Genomic DNA, 21972 nt, shown 5'->3' on the forward strand with positions numbered 1-21972 from the left:
CACTGACCTCAATTATCATGTACTGCTTGTAAAGTGATTCAATACAGTTAGTTAGTTGTGCAGGAACGTTGTGTTGAGCCACACGTAAATCAGTTTATGCGTTCAGTTATCAGCCCACGTTCATCTGTTTACATCTTCTACCTTTGACACTATCATCCATATTTATCCAGCATATTTTATATCTGCATAATACTGTGGATGGTTTGTGTCTGTATTGTGGGATTTATAAACATTGTTAGCCAAAACAATGCGTCAGCCTTCTTGAGACATAACCATACGTTAAGCTAGGTAATTTTCATAAGTTACCATAAATTATCATATCTTGATCTGAAGCCTTGCAGCAACATGGTTATTTGAATTCATTTTTTAAAACAACATTTGGATGTTTAGGGAAAAACTAGTGCAGTGTTCATTCAAAACATGCCTGTTCAGAATGGGTGGATTACCTGGCCTGTGGTGTTGCTGCTTGCAGCCTCCTTGAAAATAGCACATGCAAACAACTTTACACTGCACTTCTTTGGGTTCTGAGCAGCACACCTGGGCCCCAAACAGCTATAGATTTACTATGTTGTTTAGATATGGCAAATTTAAAATTCTGTAATTATTCTAACTCATCAATCCCGCAAAAAAAGAATCAAAAGGCCCCAAAGATCTTAAAAAATGTGCAATTTAACAGTACACTACTTACTTACTGTGTACTTCTACTTTCGAGGAAAACATTGTACTACTACATTTACCTGACAGAGACATGTCACTGGTGCCATTGCAGATTCAGATTTTACCCACAAAATATTAGGGCTGGTTGGTTGGTTGATATGCTGTTGTTCAGCTAGATTCTCATTGGTTGGACAATCGCTGCTGTTACTGTGTGTGGCCATGTGTCCCACAAAAGCATTGTTTTTCCCGGCTGTAAACAGCCATTGTTGTTGTCCAGCACTTGTATTTGTCCTCTGTGATGGTTGGTCTTTGTAGTATTTGTCCTGCCCCTTCTCCACTGTGATGGGACGGCTGGTGACAGTCACGAGCGTAGTGTTTTATCCACTTTATCCAGAGTGAAATGGGGAGACAGAGAGAGAGTGGGGACTGACATGCAACAAAGGGCCACGAGCCGGATTCGAACCTGCGGCCTCTGTACATGGGGCGCGGGTGTCCTGACAAATAGACTTACCGCTCAGAATGACCTACCAACACGATGTGCGCATGTGCAGAGCAAAAAAAAAAATTTCCAGAGGACACACCCAAAATTTTAAACTACCCGGGATCTTCGCAGGTAGGAAATATCTATCAGAATGGACTATTACCTCTATAAATGTAATTAAAAATATGGTAGCTCATTCTGTCAGGTAGGAAATATCTATCAGAATGGACTATTACCTCTATAAATGTGGTTTTAAGTAGAGTAGCTCATTCTGTCAGGTAGGACTTCAAGCAAATGTAAGTTTCCTTTCCATTTGCAGGAACAGATTTCAGACATGATGTGCTCATCAGAGACAAATGTCGCACTGAGGTAATAGTCCATTCTGATAGATACTTCCTACCTGACAGAATGAGCTACCATATTTTTAATCACATTTATAGAGGTAATAGTCCATTCTGATAGATATTTCCTACCTGACAAAATGAGCTACTCTACTTATAACCACATTTATAGAGGTAATAATCCATTCTGATAGATATTTCCTACCTGACAGAATGAGCTACTCTACTTATAATTACATTTATAGGCTGTATGTCTGCTTCTTACACATATCTGACTTGAGTAGCTACTAAACAATGTTTTTGCCAGGGTAGGTCATTACGAGTGAGAGGCTTAGTTCATCAGACTAGTCTGACAGGATGAGCTAGCGAGTAGCGCAAACTTTCAGAACACCGGCACTATCCACTACACTACCAATGTCCCAACTCTTATTTTTAATCGGAAAAGTAGATGAATAATTGCAGAAGCCATTTTGTGTCAGATTTATTATTATGGATTTATTTTGCTGAGTCTCCAAAGAGACACTGCAGTTCAAAGCTTGATCACAAAGCTTGTGACAGGTGTAGGATCCTTGCTTGGTGCGGCACGATGGATAACATTAGCTTCTGGGCTAAAAATAATAAGTCTCTCTCTGGCATGCAGTGTTACCGAGATATTTGACACTAGTAGCGTTACATTGTATATGACATCATCAACCCAGAGCTACCTTATATACTGTCCAGTATGTCAGATTTTTCTCATCAGTCCTGTTCAGCGCTTGGTGGTGAGACAGACTTGTGCATGCAGCTCAGCTTGACGCTCCCAGCGATACAGTGCGCAGTTTATTTTCAGATGATATTACAGTTTATTTTTCACTTGAGGCATTCAACTTGCCTGAACACAGTTAATGTCGAGCTCTGTGACAGGAAAAAAATCCTTTGGTGGACATACAATGCTAGCAGGTATGGCAATTTAGTTAATCTGGAGGTACTCCCAAATGGTTAAGCCACAGGTCCAGATTCATCGCTAGTCATTAGTTCAAGGTTCACACAGTTTATACATTCGGCATCACACTTGCATTTGGCCATGTTGTCAAGCTCATTTGCTGTCTCTGTCAAGTAGGTGTTCGTTAGTCACTCACTCTACAGCGCAAAACGGCACCTCAAAATAAAATCTCTGTACTGGAAATTCACTCTACTTAAAAATAAAGTGTATTGTGTATGTGTAGATGTACAGACTTGACATGTTTGTGAGTCACTTGCGGTCCATTCAGCATAAACCCACAACCCACCTTTGGACCGTGACCCACCAATTGGAAATCACTGCTCTAGTGATAACATACAGATTACTCTTCAACCAATCAATTAATTGAAGGGTAATATTAGAATTTAAAACTGCAGACATTAAACAGACATTGAATAAACTTAAGTACACTGTGATGATATCTTTCACTCTAGTACAAAATTCAAATTCAGACTTTTATGGTGCAGTCTTTATAGTTTAATAGTTTTACTTAAAGTAAGTAGTTCTTCTTCACCTGCTAATACCAACACTCCCAGTTAGAGAGAGGGTGAAAAGTAAGGCAAGACAGCGTTTGTCTGAGGGGCCTCGACTTACTAAATCCACCCCTGAAAAAGACACTCAGGTTGTGGCTTCTTGCCATCAGAAACACTGGTGAAATATACTCAGCAGATGTTATAGTCGCTTGCTATGACAACCACTGTGGTAAAAAAGTAGGGCCTGGATTTAAGTAGCGGAGGTATTTTGCTGGCAGTACAAACCCAAGTCACGGCCATTCACGGACAGAAACACTGATGAAATACATTTAGCAAGACGTGCTTGACTCTCCCCAATGCCCTGAATCCCAGCCTCTGCTGCCGCACAGAGTCCAAATTGCACCAAATGCAACACTTTGTGTCCCTGGGTCCCAGCAATACAGCTGCCAAGTGTGAAGAAGATCTGATAAATGGTTCTTGGGATGTATGACAGACAGACACAGATTCCTTGCTTTATAGTTATATAAGGAGTTCATAGACAATCCTGATATGCATACTTTAAATGCTAAAGACACATCATTTACTGTTACTCAGGTTCACTTAACCCAAAGACAATGACCATTCATTTAAGTAGTCACATCATTCTTTGTACAGGAAGGAAAATACACAAGTTTGAAAATGTATCTGTGACGAATTGTTGAAGTGTCTTCAAAAGTAGTTTTCTCTTTCATGAAAAACAAGGCCTTCACTTTCTGTCTGCCTATTCATGCGTTGGACTGCCTGTCTGAGCACAGAGTATTGGCTTCTTTTGCACACTGACCAAGTATTTTGCTTCAGTGCACTGTGGAAATGGATGACAGCATCTATATAAACAACACGGTGGAGTTATGCGTCACAGACTCTAGAAAGTCTTTTCTTTGTTGCACTGCTTTGACCTGCGCTGAAAATCACTCTCTGAATGATCTTTACCAACGAGTCTTTGATAACAATATCCATCACCTTTGATTTCTCTTATTACATTTATAAAATAACAGAAATTTCATTTATTTTGAAAATGCAATGTATTCTGCTTTTATTGTAGCACAGAATATCTCTCAGAAGGAGCTGTTTGGTGTATTATGATTGTGTGTGTGAGCAGGCCTCCTCTTGGCATCCCCTATATATAGAAAGTGTAAGTCGCAGCCTGTCTTAGTGAAAGTAAGGACGTCTTTGAGTGATGTGTTTGTGAAGTTAAAAATACAAGCAAGTAGAAATGCCCCACGGGTCGGCCATTAGTGAATGAGATTCTCCAGGAGCGGGACCTGTTATTGGTTCTTGCCATGACTCTCAGCACTTCCCAGCACCTGGACCCCAAAGTGGAGTTTGTGTTTGAAGCAGGGATTTGATGCTTTTTGTGTTTGATGCAGCTTTAATTGCGTTACCTGCGGTGTAGCAGTCAGGTCCTCCACCTGTCTTTGGTGCATGACATGTTGCTCTTTAGATAACGTCTCCATGTCATTCCCTTCCTTGTGGGCTTATAGTGAGGGGTTTGTTTTCAGCGACTTCCTCACTGTCACCTTCAGACACAGGGCTATTACTCGCTCTGCACACCTGTGCTCCTTTATTTATCAAGATGTATTTTGCTGCACTGACGGGCGAAATACTCTGCAGGGTCTTTTGCTAGAATTAGGAATATTTGTCGTAATTAAGCCTGTGCGAAAGCTGTAATGATGATTTATCTTTAAAAAGGTATGTATATTAGTCAAAAAGGCAATGATCTCAGTCCCACCCAGAGTCATTTTATCTCATCATGCTCAGTAGCAGCTAGAGCCAGATGGGTACTGACATTTTGAGGCTGATACAGATAAGGAAGTTTGGGATTTACAAAAATGTGACAATGATGTATTGGCAGATAATTTTTTTTTAAACACAAACACATAACAGAAATAAAGATTTTTGATAAGGTCCCCCTAACTGATCTTTTTAACTGATTTAACGGACAGGCAAAGAAACATTCAGGTTCCCGCCTTACTTTTTGAATATGGGAAGAAGTTGAAACATCCAAAGGATACAGGCAGACACATCATGAAGGTTTAATCATGTATTGTATGAAACTGCAGCACATTGTCCTCCTTATGCTTGATTAATTCTTGACACATCTGCAAGGGTCTGAAGTGTCTGTACGGCCCTTCGTGGGGGTCATGTATGATGGCCTTTCGTCTGTCTGTGCACATCTGACATTCTCTAACTATGCCGACATGGATGGGGAGAAAAACATGCTGTCGACATGGGTTTTTGATATACTGCCCCCTACAGTTTAGGAGAATATGATTTGATTTTGCCTTGCGCATCCCTGATATGTATAACCATCTGTGGAAAGCATGACTAACGCTTAAGTCCAGTGTTCCCACTCAAAAGCTGAAGTTGTGCTTTTTGCACACTCATAAAAATCTCCACCTGGGTAGAAGGTAGTAGTTTAGTCATTACATGTTTTTACCGTTTGGTGGATCATTTTCTATTTGAGGGATAAATGACCAAAAATTACAAGTTCTGACGTAGAATTTGTGCAGACCAGTTTCACTCAATACAATGTTCTACGAAATATGCAAATTCTGCTGGGTATATTTATTTAAATCTAATTTAATTAAGGATCAACAGGATAAATACATGAATTCATACCCATATAGGGTTCAGTGTTAAAGGTTTTTTTCCCTTGTCTGGTCAGACCCCTAACTGGATAAGCAGTTATTTTCCATAACTGCTTATCCGATTAGGGGTTTCAGGGGGCTGGAGCCTATCCCAGCTGACACTGGGCGAGAGGCAGGGTACACCCTGGACCGGTCACCAGACTGTCACAGGGCTGACACATAGAGACAGACAACTATTCATGCTCACATTTACATCTACGGGCAATTTAGAGTCACCGGTTAATTTAACTTGCACGTCTTTGGATTGTGGGAGGAAGAAAACCTGGAGAAAACCCACGCTGACACTGGGAGGACTTGCAAACTCTGCACAGAAGGGCTCCCCCACCCCACTGTGAGGTAACAATGCTAACCATTGTACCACCATGCCATTATTTATTAGTGGTTATTAAATAACAACAAAGACCATAGTTAATCGTCATATTTCGTACAAGCATTGGCAAGGAATCAGAACAGGGGTTGTTGGCAGCCCACTTATCACTCATGCAAGCAAGATGCTGTTCTCTTATTTATGGCACCCCAGCAATATTTCTGGAAACTTGACATGCCTTTGAAAAATGGCACCGTCATATCCATTTCCGGCAGCAGCCTACTAGAGTTGCTCTTTGTTGTCTTATTATACTTCAATATCATTATCGCTTGTCAGTGTATTGCAATGTCATTTTTATCAATCGTGTGTAATACTACTTCTTATTGTGATATCATATTCAATATAATATTGATTATCAGGCACAGTCTGTTTTTTTTCCACCATTTTAGTTTATCTTTAGTAACTCTTGTACTTATTGTACTCCTATTGTTACTCTATTAGGCACTTGTTTTGCTTTTGCTCCTTGAGAACACTTCTATCTTGTATATTTATATATTTTGCCGGATATTTAATACTTTATTGTTCTAAAACTGGGCTCAGTGAGCGACCCTGACTGGGGGAACACCCTGGATGTCTGGTTGTTACTGGTTGTGAACGTTGAATTGTGGTTACTGTACTTAGTGTTACTGTAATTTGAAGCATTCTCTGGCACAAGAATTTCCTTCGGGATAAATAACGTTCTGTTGAATTGAATTGAATTGAATTTTATCCGTCTTTTCTCTCAAACTTTGCAGTACGTGGTTGGAGTTTCCCCCACATTTTCCATCGCCACCCAACTAAACTCCTGTTTCCAGGACAGTTGAAATCCTTTCTTGCCAACAGCTCATAAACTTTGTCTTAATCTGCCGCAATTTTCTCACGAGTGCGCAAACAACATTGTGCATTTACTTAACAGAGATGAAAAGGAAGTGAGATAACCCTACTCATGTGCTACTTCCATCATCAGCTCCAGAAAACAACGTTGTGTTAAATTATTTCTTACCACTTGACAGATCAGGGAAGTGGGTTGCTAGATATACTAGCCCAATTTAGCATTGCACTTGCCCCAGGAATTTGAGCAATCCTTAGTGTTTAGCCCTGCCTGTGTACATACCGGGGTTTGGTTCAAAAGCAATGTCATCTGTAGACCTCTATTGTTGCATATCCTGTACGTTAATTCATCATGGCAAATTTCAGAAGCCTTATGTACTCAGACGGGGTATTATAAACAATGTATTTTCAAAATTGTGGTGTCAGAATTCACAGTTGATGTTGCCTTTGCCAAACTCATGCTTGGGTTATCATTCTTTGTTCCTGCATCTTAGACTCTAAATGATTTTCTCTCCTGTCAGAGTGTAAAATGATTGTATGTTGCAGTGATTCATTATCACTGTGTGCAAGGACAGAGCACATAAAATGATGCTGAGTGCTCCATCCATCTTAACATGTGCAAATGTAGATATAAATACACCGTAGCTGTGTTTAAGTTGTCCGCTGAGCTGTTTATGCTGAGCTCCATAATGTACTTTTTCTTCTGTTGGCAATTGGTGTCCCCACTTCAGGGTGTTACACTGCACTTCCTGCTTATCTGATTAACCCCAGCTGCTTCTGCATCTCTGTGAACGCTGTCTGAACCCTGCTCACCTAATCAGGGCTATGGGTGTACTTAATGATATCTGTATTTCTTTGGGCTCAGCGCTATAAAACTGCCATCTATAGTAATGTAAATACATTACAGCCCCCAATCTTCCCAATGAGATTTCATTTCTCCAGGATGCACAGTGTGTTAGTCCTGAAGGACCCAGATCTACTCCGAGGCAGCCTCTCCATGCTTTATTTTTCATGGGGCAAACAGTGCATTATGGTCCTCCTACTGTGCCCCAGGTTTGAGGCTGTTGTCACCATTAATTCTCGGCTCAGCGTAGTGTCGCTGCGACCCATTACAAACACACACCTCCATCTTGGCTCTGTGGTGATGCATTGCTTCACACTTCTCATTAATAATCCCAGCTGCATATAGCTTGTTGGGGGAAGAGATGCTGAAAGTGGGCCACAACAGGCGACGCAGCCTACAGTAGCTGGTCCACATAGGCACAGGGAAGCAAAAGCAATTGATGGCACGACATTGAAGGGAGAGTTAGACCACCTGCACAGGCTAATCATCATGATAATCCAATAGTTGAGCTAAAACAACATCCATCTTACAGAAGCCTGTTCTCCTGATGCTGCTAAAATGGTTTGCTACTTAATGGCTGTGTGTTGTGTGTAAAAAGGTTCTGAGGTATGGCTCTACATTAACCTTTTAGGAGATAACACTGGTGTGAAAGAGGTTTACAGTCTGCAGTGTAAGTAAAAATAACATCCAGGTGTCCCTCCACCTGGACTTTTTAGGAATGAGTTTAACAAAAGGTGTGTGCTTTTGTATCTGCAGGGTTTTAGGCCGCAACTTTGTTGTTGCATTTTGCGACCATGGAGCACCAGTGTGACTTGCAAATATTACTAATATATCTATTAGAGAGCTGTTAGTTTGTTTTCAGCTCACAGTGAGTAAGTCCTCACATTTAACGGTGCTGCAGTAACAGTTCAACTTTCTGCTAACTGCTAACAGCTACTATTGACCGAAAGCTTCTAGTTCACAGCAAAAACATCAACACTTCCAGCCTGAGACGAAACTGGTGCTTCAGAATAAAAGCACCAGTGGTTCATTTTTGATTTTGGGGCAGCTGTAGTTCAGGAGATAGAGCGATCGTCCACTAATTAGAAGATCAGCAGTTTGATCCCCAGCTCTTCCACTCCTCATGTCGAAGTATCTTTGGGCAAGATACTGAACCTCGAATTGTTCCAAATGGCTGTTCCATCGTTGTGCATTTAAACTGAGTAGCAGGCAGCGCTATGTATGGATGCCTCAGTTATTTATTTCATTATAACAACACCTAATTTAAAGGCTTCTATTATAACAGTACTTTATTCAATTTATTATGACAGAGCTTTATTTAACTTCATTATATAACAGAAGCTACTTCATTTAAAATTGTTCTGACTTAGTAGTTTATTATTTTAGTTGTCTACGATAGTTTAAAATATTGAGATATATATGGTGTATTGCGGTATTATTTACAGGCCCAGTCCAAGTGTTGAGTGCTGTTCTTTTTCAGGGTTCATATCCTGGTTGCTTCCCCAAGTTTGGGGTTTTCTCGAACTGTAAAAAAGAAACCTACATCAGAGTAGATCTATCTTAGTGTCGACTTAGTCTAATTTCAAATTGTGAGCAAAAGCCAGAGAATGAAACCTTGAAATTACTCTCATGCACATTGTAAGTAATACAATTGGCAACACAAGTGAGACAATTAAATATGTACCACAGAAAAATGTGTTATTAACCATTCAGCCAAATTTGAATCATTAGAAATTAAAAGAAAAAAAGTATTTAAAATTAGGCCTCAAAATGATGAAAAAATAAGCAGTATTCAGTTTATGGCAGCAGCAGCTCAAGCAGTTAATGCAGGTTGGGAAAAATTTAATGGGGAGGGTCAGAAAGTGACAAAGCAGGATTCTCAGTAAGTTATTAGTTACAGAAACATTGTCCAGAGTCCCCTCTCTCTGTCTGTCTCTCTCAAACACACACACACACACACACACACACACACACACACACACACACACACACACAGCGGTCCTTGTCTCTCCTGACAAGTGTGCTACTATAACTCATAAAGCTTTCAGTGTGCAGGTCAGGTCAGGTTCAGGTGGTTGATTCATGCAGTTGTAGAGTGTGGTCAGTACTCCAACTTGTGAATGAGCGGGAGAACTGCTGATGCTCTGTGCTTTAGTTTTTATATAGTGTTAGAGGAGGGGTCATAATGAGGATGGCTTCAGTGTGTCATCGAGCCATTGTTCAGGACTGTCCAAAAAATCCTTAACAAGAAAATGCTGAAAAACATTCAACAGCCCAAATCCACAGTTCAGTACCATATGGTTCACAATCTGTTCACATGTGTTCAGCTATGATATCATAACCATTATAATGTGTTTAGTAGGGCTGCCCTCGACTAAGAATTATTATTATTATTATTATCATTATTATCATGTTATTTCAGAGTGATTGACCCATAGCAATCTACACGACTATAGCAATACAATAATCATTTAAAACAGTCAATAAGAGTTGTGTCTGACACACACTAGAGGGTAACGGACCATTTATTGCATTTATTTGGCAGAAAACACCTACAAGGAAACATTTATGCCTTGACATTTGGTGGCATTTCCCTTTAAAATCTTCAACTGGCCTCTCACACAGGAGCAGCTCTCTGTGACCTCATCAGCGGCCAGCGCTGCCGCTCTTAACATTTACATTGTGTTAGAAATGGGAAAAGCGATGATGTGTTCATGAATCATTCACTGAGCGATCACACAGCTTTGAAATGTTCCTGTTGATGATATTGCAGGTTTCTGTAACATGTCGTGAATGTGTTTTAACAAGCCGTCGAAACGTCTCTGGTGTTATTCAAGGGGAAGTATAATGCTTTACCAAAAAGTCCTCTCTGGTCAGTTGCTGAAAGGAACATTTTTACTGCATATCATTAAATGTTTTATTTAATGTGTGCTGCAGTGTGAAAAACAGAGTGGTTGTATACAGAATTTTGATTATTTCTCCTTGAGTGTTGTGTGTGTGAGCTCTGCTTCAGTGTTTGTTAGCAGCACAGGCTCGATCACAGGTCATGTCATCATGTCTGCTGGCTGCTAAGTTCTGCTATTTTTAGACTGCTGCATCTACTAAACTCTGTGCAGCTATTAGCATTGTGTTGTGATTAACTTCATGTAGCAGCTGAGCTGATTTTTCTTTTGATTGTACTGGAAACATTTACAACTATGCTTTAAGCTGTTGATATAATTAATGATATTTTTCATATTATTAGATCTAAACAGCTGAGCTGGGTCATTGCCAATATTGTGCACAGTCTGTAGTGTTTTAAAACATACATCCAGTTCAGGCGTACAGCTGGAGTAATGCTGCATTACTCACACACGACATATTCTACTCACGGCAGCATCCAGTGCAGTCAGAAAGCATTAGGACAGTGATGTGTTTTATCTATAATCTGCCATTCTAACTAAAAGGCCAAATCAAATCCTGCAGTTAGAAATCTTGTCTGCAGCAAAATATTCAGCCCAAACCGCAATTTTGTCCTTGGCACTGATTTTCAATACTGTTTAAATTTGCAGTGAATAAATTCTGCACCCCACACACGCCATAATCGGTTACACTCACACATACCAGTGATGAAATGAGATTTTGAAGATATAAGAATTTTGTGGTGGACAAATGAGGTCTGTGATCAGTTTTGTCTGCACATTTTTCGGCTTTTTGGCCACGCTCAGAGAAGAAACAGTCTCAGATGGTGAAGATAACAAAAAGCTCACAGAATGAGCTTCAGAGTGTGTGCTGCTGTTTTTAGGGAGCAAAATAAAGCATTAAACTTTCCTTCACATCCCAGTTGTTCTGGATGGTGATTTGTGTTCCATTTTCTTTTCCCATTATCTTTATCTGTGCCTGGATCACTGGGGAAGGCTTACCTGTTTCACCTTGTTCTGAATCTGCTGTTCAAACACAGTGCTGTCAGTAATTCTAAATGAAGCTGAGACTTTTCTTCGTGCTAATCACGAGCGTGTGTCACTTGCCAACAGGGTGACTGGGAACCTCCGTGGCATGACTATTTGGCACGCCACAGCCCCCAGAATTAACAGTGTGCTGAGTGGCACTGCCAGGATTCCTTGGTGGCTTCCTCACACTGTCACTTGGTGGGATTGACAGAGGCTTCCTCATTATATCAAATTACTGGGACACAGATAGCTCTTTGACTCTCAAGTATATCAACTGATACCCAACAGATTATAATCATAGTAGGTATCAAATAGAATAATTTTATTAGACTGTCAGATAGGTACTTGACCAACAACACACATTTAACATCATTGCCACGCTGTTAAGTTGTCCATTCTAAAAGCATTTGCACATCAAGTTCATATTTTATATCAGTTTTTTAATCCATCATTTGATTGAAATTGTCACGCACAGAAACCCTGAACACAGTCTGATGCGTTTTAATGTTCTATTTGTTGTGAATGATTTGCAATACAAGGCAAAATTCAAGACATATTTAGGCCCTGATCACACAGAAAGCGTTTTAGTAGCTGGAGATGCTTTTTGTAATTGTTTTTAATGAGAATGAAGCTTTTTGCTCAGTTTTTGCATTGCGACCAGCCTCGTGTTTCTGGCGTTTTTGCCGAAGCGCTCTGAACTCCTCCAGTTGTAAAAACTTCAACTTAAAGTGGAATAACACCCCATGTCTCTCTTTTTTTGTCATCTTTTTTCCCATTGTCCAATGGGATGATTTGAGAGGCAGGCCTTCTGTGGTAGTCACAACAACAAAGTTTACAGATGGTAAACAATGGAGGAGAAACTGGTGGTAGCGGTTGCAGGATACCCAGAGCTATATGGCCCGACAGTAGACAGCAGGTTGTCAAACGGCCCCCGAGTCATCCTAAAATATGCCTGGAAACGGCCATCATCGAGGTGAAGCTCCTGGACCAATTGGTGGTACTCCCCATGTCCATAGGGCAGTTGATTGATTACAGGGAAAGGTTAGTGTAAGGACGTGAAAGGGTACAATAAATAAAAAGGCACAGCAAGTGTTTGTTTTTTTTTACTAGTGGCATTCAGTTAAACAAAAAAGGTGTGCCTTGTGTTTTGCAACCTGCAAAACACTGTCTGTGTGATCGGGGGCCTTTCTCTCTTGCTTCACTCAGAGTGAGTGAGTGAGGCTTTCGCCACTTTCTGCCTGCTTCTTGCACTTGGCACCACACTATAGCTACCTGAGTTATGAAATGACACTGTGCAGCTGTTAAATGGCATCATCATTGCTGTTGCGCATTTGTGGAAAGGCTATCATTACCCTCTCTTTGTCTTGGAAGATTTTTGGAAGGACATTGCTTCCATATATTTTTCTTGCTTGCCTCCTGTCCACTTCGCCCTGTTCCTCTGTCTTGTAGCAGATGTATGTGTCCCGCAGATTACGGCACATTTTCTTCACTGTTTCTTGGTCAAGCAACTCTCTAAAGGCTTTTGAAAAAAACACAACATGCAGTTTATAGTAACAGTGGCAGATTTACATCTCAAAATTCATAGTAATTTTTGAAACAATGGTTCCTCAGTTTTAAACATAGGTAGACAAAAGCCAGCTTCATATTTCACTGGCTAATTTCTTTAGTGTTTTCAGCAGACTTGTTTTAAAACAAGAATCTTGTTAATATTGTTCAGAGTATGCACTTGTTGGCTACAAATTATGGTAAAAGACTGAGGCTAAGGCTGCACGTCCAAACCTCACCAGCAGTGATCCATGTAGAAGATGTGGAAATAAAGAAACTGCTTGTACTTGTATTTCAGTGTAGTAATAATTAGTCCTGAGAGTATAAGGAAAAATGTAATGCTATCAAAGTAAGGTGACAGAGTTGCTGGAGTTTGAAGCCTAAATTCCACAAAGAGCAGGCCAGAGCTGCTAAACTTTAATATTATCTATAAGAAATTAGCTAGTTAGGCCGACAACATTGCAAATTAAATGGTTTACATTACCAAAGGTCTGTGACAAAATCACCTGATGACATCGACTCCCGTGTGTGCACAGCAAAAGAGGAGAGTGAGAGATGCTGTGCTGCTGCCGGAAGAGCCTCTGAATGAGTTCCCTCTGAGTGGTAAGTCGCTAAAAGAGTCTGAGAAGTCCGGGGCTGTTCATAAAACATTCAGGACGCCACAGTTTATTCCACACTACTGAAGCTGCTCCTCTTGTTGGAACCGCCGCGGATTTGGTTATAATTTCGCTTTCAGCCATGCTTGTTGTTGCCGTGGGTAACAGTATGACATCTTATGTCAACAAGTTGAAGTATCACAATATAGATTTTTTTTAGACCAGCCACATGTGCTCCTCTTCAACATGTGGAGAAGTTTAACAGACCTGCTGTACATAGTTATGGTTGCAAAGCAGTGATTGGACAAATGCTGTTTGGTGGACAGGTTTAATGAATGAGTACTATTTAGTCAAAACACCAATTTCAGTTTGTGTTAATAGAGAGGAAAGACAGAAATTTCATTCTTTCCAGCTGATCACGGTAGTTTTCAGAGAATGTTCTACAATGCCTGTTTTTTCTTCATGGTCTTTTGGATTGAGTGTCACAGATTGAGAGGATCTCGACTCTCTTATGAGGAACTTGCAGTGAGACACTAAAGCCTCCTGAAAACAGGGAGTGACGAATTTGTGAGGTTTTTTTGCAGAGGAGATTTAAAGAGTGTGGATTTAAACTTAGGGCTTCCAGAGATGGAAATATCCTTTCACCCTCCTTTTGCCTCTAGCTTTTAAATAGTAAACTCTGTGAGGATACGCCATCAGTTGTCTATAAAGATTAACTTCTGAAGTACAGACATCTGGGGAGACTTCCTCAGCAATTCTGATGAGAGCTGTTTGCTTTTGACTCTGCACGCACACAGCAAATGCTTAACGGTCTTAAACTGGAGAGTTTCTGAAGTGCCACCACTTATAGCTGATAGCGAGATCATCACCTATTGTAAGTGTGAAAGTCCAGACATGTCGCTCCATCTGTTGGGAGGAAACGGTGATTATTAGCTTGTGTTGGGGTTCTTATCGCCGCTTTAGCTGGCCAATAAGCCATGTGTTCCGCGATGAACCGTAAAGCTGGAAGGATTTATGTGCCTGTATGAGGTGAGAAGGGGTCAGGGTATTGTATGTGCCTTTCTAAAACAGCAGTGATATCATCATCCCAAAACAACAGATCACTGACCACTTGAAATCCATTTTTGTCGGACCGAACCCTGTCGCTCTAGAAATAACAGTGGCCCTGTTTGTTTGATAGTGATAATAGCAGCAGTAAGAATCAGATAACAAGCAAGGGCGCCGATACAGTCTCCTCGTTCCCGTCTTTCTGATCCCCAGAGTGTAACTGACATCTGTGGCCCAAGCTCAGTGTCTTAGTTTAGAAGATCTTGTTTCCCCGAGTGCAGGCTGTGCTGGTGTTTCATCTTTCCTCCTCCCTCTGCACAGCTCTGAACCGGACAACCTTTAAGAGTATTGGTGGTAGGGGAGAGACAGGGCTGGACTGGGACAAAAAAATTGACCCTGGGGCGTAGGTTTTGTTTCAAGACTTTGGGGTAAACATAATAAGTGAGGGATTTAGGGGTTCTCCCCCAAGAAACTCTGAGCCTCAAACACCTTATTTCCTGCATTCTGGTGAATTTTTATGCTCCAATTTATGGTGGAAATATCATTATCAGTTTTTTTTTCTCCTCCGTTTTATGGCAGATTGCAACCATTGCTTTTGAGGTAGTGCTCCATGCCTTCATTAAAGGGCGGTAAAAATGGTGGTGGCAAAATGCAAAGGGGTAGGAGTTTTAAGATGTGATGGGGCCAGCTCAATGTCACTTAAGGACAAAAAACAATGAGCCGATCTACCTGTTTTATGGGCCAGTCAGACAAACAACAACAACAAAAAAAGACAGTTGTGTCGGCCCCCCAGGAAAGTGCACAGCCTGCCAGACGGGCAGTCCACCCCTGTGGAGAGGTAGTCAGATTTGATCTCTGCCTTTATGTTAAGTGGGTAAAGCTGTGTGAAGTTGTAACAGTAGCCTTGTATTTCATTGTTCACCTTATTATTGTCTGTGCCCTAGAGAATCAAAATATTCACTCTTATGCCCGGTTCAGACCAAAGATTGTGACGAAACGAGTTGAAACAGGCAACTACTTGCAAAGTGCTGTTCTGCAGCGTTATAAAAACCTGCCAGTTCACGCCAATGCAACTAGATGAGACGGTGTATCATCTCTATGCAACAACACGGATTTCCAGCTTTTAAGGCAGTTTGACCAGCTGAGTTGCAGGTGACACCATCAGCCGCCTTGAGTCGAGCTAAGACTGGCCAGTTTGCACCGCTGCAACTTTTCTCTGCAACGTTCTAAACGGTTTCGTCTCATTGCAGATCTTTGGTCTGAACTGGGTTTTAGTAAGCACAAAAGAATCCACAGTAATTACTCTTACAAAATGTATAGCATAGGACACAAACAAACGATGCCGTTGTTGTTTTATTACACCTTTAATTTTACCAGAAAAAATCTCTACAGCATGAGAGATGGGAGACATCTCTTAATGATGAAGAGATTCCATCTATCCAGCCAGACAGCCTTTAGAGATTACGGATTACTGATTGAGGTCACAGACTTATGATACAACTTCTGCCACCACTGTTATTAATTATAATAATCATTACTGCCATTAACAACATCATCAACATGACCACCAAGGCTTTTTAAATGTCCAACAGGTTGCAAAGTGCCTGCTTGTAAGATAAAAGTTCAAATCGGGGCGTCGGTAGCATAGTGGATAGTGCCGGCGTCCCATGTACAGAGGCATCGCCTCGCTGCAGCGGCCGCGGGTTCGAATCCGGCTCGTGGCCCTTTGCTGCATGTCAGTCCCCACTCTCTCTCTGTCGCCCCATTTCACTCTCTGTCCTGTCAATAAAGGCAAAAAGCCAATAAAAATAATCTTAAAAAAAAAGAAAAAAGATAAAAGTTCAAATCAAGTGCTAGTATATTAACACAGTCTTTATATTATTAGCTTTTACTGTGAGCTGATGAAGCCCAAAAGACACCATATATCAAGCATCTGAAGCAACAATTTAGCAAAAAAACTTTTAATTTTAATTAAATGCGTTGACTCATTTAATTGTCTACAAAAACATTCCCTGTGACCCCCCCACCTCCAGAGGAAGACCCCACTCCAAAAATAATTTTCCTCTCACGCTCCATATCCTCTCCATCGACTTCCTTCTTGTCACATTTTATGTGTATTTCCCCCCCCAAATAAGTTCACTACTAAAGAATCATTTCGCTGCTGGGAAGATGGCCTTTTGATAAAACCAGGATGTCTGTGCAGTAGAAAGATGCAGATATTTTTTAAATTGTTGCCACAGAACCAGAGAAAACAGAGAAAAGGGTGATTTTGCTCAAGAGGGACAAAACCAACAACTACCAGAATCCACTGTGCAGCACCAAAACGATTAATGCTCCCGTTGGTGGGTGAAGTAATGTGAACATGTCCATTTGAAACAATGGCTGCCAGCTGGCAAGAAATGATCTCAGTGTCATATGACAGTTAAACACTAAGCTAAAACATGTTTCTGAAAACATCTGAGCCTCTCAGTTTTTGTTTGACAGTATGGTGCCCACTTCCTGTTCACAAGCTTTCACTATTACAGCTAAACACGGCAATAAAATATGTTTCTAAAAACACTGTGGATGAGAAAGAGGCAGTGCAGTAGCATAAACTTGATATATATTCGATCAGCACTGCCTAGTTTTACCGTTCGGTGGGATTTCGGTCCGAGTTTGAGTGAGGGGCGTCTGTCTCTTGATCTGCTTCTATACTCTTTGTGTCCACGGTGGCGACATAGGTGGCGGGCAATACAGAATTGTGGAAGTTCAGCCTGTAGTTCAAGCAACAGCCTCAGAGGAGGGATATTTTGGCACTGACTAGATGGAAGGAAGTTTACTACAGTTCATTTAAACATGCTTCCCACTTTCATTGAATACAAAGCTGGTTGAAAATTGGCAAGGTATCCCTTATAAAAGGTTCAGTTTTTATATTGAAATTGGGACAAAACAGTTTTTTTTTTTCTAAGATTCCAGAGATAAACATTTCCTTGCAAAATTTCTGGAAATGTTCCCATTCCTTTACAGCCTTAGTCAGCGCTGCTGGATACATTTTCCCATGCACTATGACCTCACTTACAGGGAATCATTATATCATAAAAATAATGCTCTATAACAATTGTCTTTGACTGGCCTGGTACAATGAGGGAAGAGCTGTGAAGGCCACAGCTTTTACCTTGATCTGACCCCAGAGTGAAATAAATGAATGAATAAATCTCAGAATCAATTTTCCTCAGAAGTGTGTGTCACACAGTTCATCACACTCTGTCTCTGACCTCAGAAACTGAAGTGAGGTACTGCACTTACAAATGTGACGAGTGTGTAAGACCTTTCTTTTTACATCTCCTCTTCTTGAACCTGTATTACACTGTGTGATCAGTCTTGTGTCTGTGTATACTGTGAGTACTGTGCATTCATAAAGGTTTTTACAGACTCATTCATTACATTTTAAAGCATCAGTATATGGCTGCACAGAGAGAGATTATACTGAGGACAAAGGTGAACGAGGTAATGACTTTATAGGTTAGCAGGTGGCAGGAGTGCTCTTACATTTTGCTGCCCTGAGACAAAAAAGAGGGTAACATTGTCGTACCTTTAATTTCACGGCCATTCAGGCTGATTGCTTTGTGTAGAGTCTGGCAGTGATTTTATCAGAGATGTGGAAGTCATCCTCTCTGAGCCTGTAGCCTATTTTGCAGAATAAAAACCTGATCCCACTTTTTCTTTTTTTTCCTGGTGCAGTTGCGTTGTCTGCATTTTGCCAGCTTTAGGTCACCTCAAACTTGAGTCAGGTCGATTCCCCTTTTATCCAGGCTGTTGTAATGATACCAGAGCTCTCAACCATCTTTTGATGAACGTGCAGTTTGTCTGAGTGGTAACTGATGTGACTCTGGAGACATGGTACTGACAAATAACAGAGATCAATAGACGAGACTGAATAGCTAAGCGCCTCTGTAAGTGGATCACAGCACATCTGGGTTGAAAAAACATGGTAACGATATGGCAGCAGAGTGATAATGACATACATGCAGAGGTACATAGTGCTGCAGTTATAGCTGTTGCTGTTTAATTAGCTGGAATTCATCTTTACCACGTTATTAGGTTGTGAAGGTCTTTAGGGGGAAACTGCATCTATATCGGGCATGTAGAATGTAACCACCCAGAAAGGGATGATAGTACAACCTGCAACCTCTAAAGCGTCTCTGGTAAATCCTGCAGAGACCTCATGTCAGGCCGTATCTTTGACAGCTAGAGCAGCAGATCTCTTGGCATTTCCCTCACACTTTCACATTTTCCTTATGTACTGAATCTGTAAAAAAAAAAAAAAAAAACTGGGCTAGTCTCCCGGCACACGGCGCTCCAGAAATACCTGCAGGTGATAACTAGCTGAGGTTTTGTAGCAGGTGTCCTGTCACCTTCGCCATTATGTATGCATCATACCTGTGGGTGGAGGTGGTAATTAACTGTTGCTTTGTCATTTTTAGAACGTTGCCATGACAGCTCTCTCTGCGCTCTCTCTTTCTTCTCACCTTTATTTTCTCAATAACTGTCACCTACTTCCAGTGTCTCCGTCTGTTCCGTTTCCCCTCGTGTGTCATTATTTTTTCCCCCTTTCCATTGTCTTTATTCAATATATTTAGCATGCAGTGTTTCCATAACAAATCGTTGCAAGGCAGTCCACGTAGAATCCTCTAACCTTACATACCTGGTGTGTGTGTGTGTGTGTGTGTGTGTGTGTGTGTGTGTGTGTGTGTGTGTGTGTGTGTGTTCGTGTTCACAAGTTTGGGGTGGCCCTGACGAGCTGACAGACCATCCATCATGGTCACATCAGGTCACAGACTCTGCCCACTGGGCTGTGGCCTGCAGGTAGCGGCAGCTGCAGCACAGTGTCTCAGCTGTCATCCGTCTACAAAATGTCAGTGTGACGAGCGCTGCTGTCCACTTCAGTTGGCCGCAGTTCACAGGACATCACTGCAAATAAAACAGCTGGTCTTTTTTGTGCTCTATGCCCGCTAATAAAAGCACATTTTGTAGCCTGATTGATGCTGATATCCACGTCTGTGGCTGATGATTTACAGTCCTGTCAGTTAGCTTGTGCCACAATGTGTGTATTCACCACTTTCTGAGTTTCTGTCAGTGATTTTAAGTTTCAAACCAGTTGTTGTGCTAAAGTTTTCGTTCTTTCTGAATAATAATGATAATTTTATAGTCCTGTCTTTCATATAGCTGAAACGATGAGTAAATTAATCTATTAGCTTACTGACAGAAAATTCATCAGCAGCTAGTTTGATAATGGACTAATCTTACGGGGCTGTGCACATTGCGCGTATTTAACTGCCTGGAAAACAAAAGGTCGGGGACTGGGTGCTACTTTTGTGCCTTTTTTGAGCCAGCTTTTTAAGAGTATGGTGGCAGGTTGCATCTTAGGTTGCTAAGCAACCTTAACAAGCACCGTATAATAACCTATTTACCTGAAATCCTGAGCGCAGAGCTGATCTTCTGCCTTGCACTGTTTATAAGTGTGTGGGCCTATCGTCCGGGGACAAATGTAAAGCTCTGGGTAGCCCTGCACCAAAATGATATTTACGGAAGTAGGAAAACATATCTGTCGGCTGTGATTGGTTGGTCCTCGTCACATGACATGTGGTGCCCGCTGCTGTGTTCCAAAAGTTGAACTCTGTTTATCTTGGGGCCCAGCTGTCATGCTCAAAATCAATTTGAGGGCACAAGAAACGCAGCATGTGTACGACCCCTTATGCTGTCTAAAACATCATCAACCTTTTCCATACACATCTGTTGGATTGACTTGGTTTGACTCATTTTAACCTAGTTTGACCTGATTTGACTCAGTGCATCAGCCCAGCGCGGTAGGGATTTTGATCTCCACACGAAAAAGCTGTCTGCTTGAAGGTGTGTTTTTAACTGATTGTCTTGAGTCGATGATGTTTGAACGCAGCACCCGGTTACTATTGCACTGTGCAATGGCTGTTGGTAGCTGGCCACTTATCATCATAAACATAGAAATAGAATGACAGTAGAAAGGTCATTGAGCTGTTTGCCGTGGTCATTTGATTAGTACAAAAGAAAATCCCAATTGTTGTCAGTTGTCATGGTGACAGCACATCAGTGGGGCTGTAAAGTGTGGCACACTCACTTGTTTGAGAACGCCATTTTAGCCTATTCTTACAACTATTTTAAGCTTATTAAACAAAAAAAATACAATGTACACCAGTCCTACTTTCTCCGTTTCACCCAACTATGACTTAATGTTATGAGAGTAGCGCTAGTCATTTGGAAAACAGTGTGTGGTAAACCAAGCAGGGAAGAGGGAACGATCACAGCAGAGCAGGTTGTAAGTTTAGTGGTCAAGATATCAAGAGTGAATGTACAGTAAAGTTTAAAGTTTGTGTGCTAATAAATGTCTGCAGCTCCTTAAGACCTGCAGACATTTCCAATGTGTGGTTTATCGACTGCTGAGTGGAGCGACGGGGGTTTGAGAAAACAAAGCCTCCCCCGTGCTTTCTGACCACAGTTTGGAGACTGAAGCAGGAAAAGTTAACACTAACATCGGCTTAATTGTCTTGTTAACTCATCATAAAACACAGTTAATTCAAACTCGACAGAAACAAAATAAAACTCACCAGAACTGAGAACAGAACTGCTATGCTGATTTGAATGGGAGCGTCAGTGTTTGTGTCATTTTGACCATACATTTCCAGGTTGATAGAATTTTACTGGGCATCTACTGCTTATTGCCTAAAAAAACAGAGATGGTAAAAGTGAAGACATGTCCTTGAATTGTCACTAAATGATGACAGAGCCCATCTGACGTCACAGAAATTTGTTTGGACGCAGTCGGGCGTGGTTTAAACTGACTCCAGTGATGGTCCGTCTCTCCACAGATGGTTTGATTTAGTGCACCCAAAAGTGCCAATGGAAAAGTCGTAGTCTGGTTCCAGCTGCTCCGGTGTAAATATTTCCTGCTCTCCTCTGTTTTATATTATTTTTAAACTGAGTATCTTTGAGTTTTGGACTGTTGGTCAGACCCAAAAATAGAGATTTAAAGATGTGACCTTGGGCTCTGGGAAGCTATGATGGACATTTGCATTTTTTTCTTACCTTTTTTAGACTAAACTACACTATTTATTCATAAATTGATAAAATAATCAGCTTATTCAATGACAAAAAAAAACATTTTATGCAGCACAAATATTCA

Source organism: Epinephelus moara, chromosome 20 (genome assembly GCF_006386435.1).
Source record: "Epinephelus moara isolate mb chromosome 20, YSFRI_EMoa_1.0, whole genome shotgun sequence".
Classification (NCBI taxonomy): domain Eukaryota; kingdom Metazoa; phylum Chordata; class Actinopteri; order Perciformes; family Serranidae; genus Epinephelus; species Epinephelus moara.